A 3,199-nucleotide genomic window follows, 5' to 3' on the forward strand; every position below is an offset into this window, starting at 1 on the left:
CTCTCCTCTTCTCCCATCCCAACCAGCTGAGTATCCAAAAGAGCTCCTCCCTTGGAAAAACTATGGGCTTCTCCGTAGTTCCTGGGCTTGAGAGCGCCTCGTCTTCCGTCCCTGACATCCCATAGCAACGGAGACAAGGCCAGTTTGGCGCGAGAGCTCTTGTGGAAGGAGCCCCACTACGCATCGGCACACCTCGAAAGCCACAAAACAAAGTATGAAGGAAGCCCAAAATTTCTGTTGACTGCCCTTGTGCTGCATTGATTTCATCGGGGACTCAACAGAGCGCTGGATGAATGAGAGCCAATGATGGCCCTGGCTACTTTGTTAGGAAAGTCTTTGTTAAGAACCCACAAAGTGAATCCCAGGAATTTTTCATATCCACAGCGGGCAGTGCCGGCAGTCTGGGGAAGGAGCTCGGCAGAGCATAGCGTTTCCCAGGCCAGTCCTCCCTCTGACCGTGGGCTCCTGCCCCGGAGGCAATTGTGAATCTGCCAGTCCTCCTTGTTCACATGTCTTTGCAATTACACGCCCACGGGGTGGGCTGGGGCTGGAGAAACCACTCCGAATGATCAGGGTGCAAGTGGTTCTGGTCTTAGCCCCCAAGGCTGTGCACTGCTCCCCTTATCCAATGGGGACAGCATTTCTGTCCCCTTATCCAAGACAGGAATGAAGCAGGCGGAGGAGAAAGAGGGGCTCCCAGAGCCCTGCCATCAGTGTCCATCCCACGGTGCGCAATCCCATACCCACCAGGGGCAGCAAGCCTGGCCTCTGCACCATTTCCCCCAGCTCAAGGTCTGACCTTCAAGGCACAGAGAGGTCTGGGCTCAGGGGAGCAGTGCAGTCGTTTCAACTCTGTGCAGCACTGGAGCTCTGGCAGGTGAAAAGAGGGGTTGTGTGCAGTGGGGCTGGTGCCCCTCAGCTCCCTCTTCATTCCTGACTGGTAGCTGTGCTGGGAGAGAAGCAGCCTGTGATGAGATGCTGGGTGAGCGCCAGGGAGAACAGAACAGAGACGCCACGGCCAAGCCTGAGGCACATGCTCTGTCCTGGTGAAAAGTCCTCCAGCCAAGTGTGAGTGACTCCTGTCCATATGAGCTGGTGGTATCCTTCCAGAACGTGAGGGGGACGTGGCTGGTGACAAATTAATCTCAAAGTCAGGCTCAAGTCATTTGGAGGTGCTGAGCACTCCAGGGTGACTCTCCCGTGTTCCTTCCTGGGAAGGAGCGTGGGGCTTTGCTGTTCAGTCATTTTCTGATGTGAACACCGAGACCTAGATCCCAAAGGTTCCCGCAGCTCAGCCCAGCTGTTGGGAGAGTGGACCACTCCCAAAGGCAAAAGCTGGAGGCTGGCTCCTTCTCTCCCATGTCAAAGAGTATAAAACGGTGTAGGTGTCAGGAACAGGAGCAGGAGCAGCAAGATCAGGAGCAGTGGCAGCAGTGGCAGCGGCAGCGGCAGCGGCCGCGGCAGCGGCAGTGGCAGCGGCAGCGGCAGGAGCCGGAGAAACAGCAGCAGGAGCAGTGGCAGCGGCAGGAGCAGCATGCTGACGAGGTGGCCGAGTGGTGAAGGCGATGGACTGCTAATCCATTGTGCTCTGCACGCGTGGGTTCGAATCCCATCCTTGTCGGTCAGCCCAACAATGGTCAGAGATTCTGAGTGTGAGGAGCTCGTTGTGTGCCCCCAAGCAAGACTTTGTTTTGAGATGAGAGTTGCCTGGAAAGAACTTGCAAGGTTTTGAAGTGGCTCAGGACACACCTCAACCTCTTCTGTCTCCACATAGGCAAGAGGAACAAGAAGGGAATGAAGGAAGATCCAGGGAACTCACACGACGGTCAGCCTCTCCTCAGTCCCTGGGAAGATGATAGCGCAAAACATCCTGGAAGCAGTTTCCAAACATAGCTAAGCACAGGAAGGTGGTTGGGAGTAGTAAGCATGGATTTACGAAGCAGAAGTCATGCTTAACCAAGCTAGCAGCCTTCTCCGGTGAGCTGACTGGCTTGGTGGAGAAGGGAAGAGCAGTGGATGCTGTTTACCTTGCCTTCAGTATGGCTCAACCAGCCACGGGAACGAAAAACAAAATACGTGTAAACCACTTTCTGTCACAGAACATTTCAAGTAAGATTTTTTTTTTTCTGGGAGACATTGCTCTTGTCTGTTCACAGAATCTCAGAATCGCTGGGGTGGAAGGGACCTCCTGAGAAACTTTAGTGCAAGCCAACTGCTCCAGCAGGGTCAACTTGAGCTGGTTGCTTAGGACATAGTATCTCCAAGGACGGAGACTCCACAACCTCTCTGGGCAACCCGGTCCACTGTAAGAAAGTGGTTTCTTGCCTTGAGATGGAATTTCATGTGTTCTAATTTGTGCCCATGTGCCTCTTGCGCTGCCAGCTGGTACTAATGAGAAGAGTCTGGCTCCCTCTTCATCCCCTTCCGTCAGGTATGGGAAGAATCCCAGCTCTCACAGCCTCCCCTCGTATTTCAAACACACCAAGCCCTTAACCAGTTTTTTTAACAAAGCAGGGATCTGCAGGGATGAGGCGTGTGGAGGCAGGAGTAGCCAGCAGCCAGCCGCGCCACCAAGGGATGTGCTGTCCCGGGTGGTCACGAGCGACTTGGCAGGAGTCAGAGGGACAGGGACGATCCATCGTGGGTACGAAAGGCACAGAGGTGGCTGGAGCCTCTTCCTGCCCACACGACCTCCCCTCTCGTGCACACATTTGCACTTCTCCCTCTCTGGCCACCTGCCTCCCTCTCCCAATCCCTGGACATTTCCTTGGGATATCTCTACCCCACGACCGTGGGCCTCTCGCTCTCTCCACCCTGCTCTCCTCTGGGCGCACTTCCCAGTAGTTTTGCACTTCCAAGGATGCCTCGTGGCTCATGGTGATCAGCACCTGTGAGCAGCGTGCCTGGACACACCAGCATGCAAACAAGATGCGAGGAGAAGAGAGTGGGGTTTGGCCAAGGGGCTCAGAGCTCAGAATGCTGCTGACCCCACCCCCCTACCCACCCCGCCGCCAGCCTTGCATATCCCTAAGGCCTGTGAGCCAGGTAAAGGGGACCTCTGCCCCCACTGCCAGCCCAGCTGGGTCTGAATCCAGCGGGAGAGTCTGTGGGAGATGAGAAAGGGGCTGCCTGCTGCGGAGAGGTCAGCTTCTTCATCGGCACCTTAATCTCACCTGGCCAGCCTCAGGGAAGAGAAGAA

The 3,199-nt window shown here is 55.6% G+C and overlaps 1 non-coding gene across 1 annotated transcript; it reads left to right on the forward strand.

Moving 5' to 3' along the window:
• Positions 1-1,539: 1,539 nt before the first annotated feature.
• On the forward strand, positions 1,540-1,621 carry TRNAS-GCU (transfer RNA serine (anticodon GCU)). The gene has a single exon. It is a non-coding gene; the product is annotated as a tRNA-Ser (tRNA).
• Positions 1,622-3,199: the final 1,578 nt, after the last annotated feature.

This window comes from Gavia stellata, chromosome 22 (assembly GCF_030936135.1).
Source record: "Gavia stellata isolate bGavSte3 chromosome 22, bGavSte3.hap2, whole genome shotgun sequence".
Taxonomy (NCBI): Eukaryota; Metazoa; Chordata; class Aves; order Gaviiformes; family Gaviidae; genus Gavia; species Gavia stellata.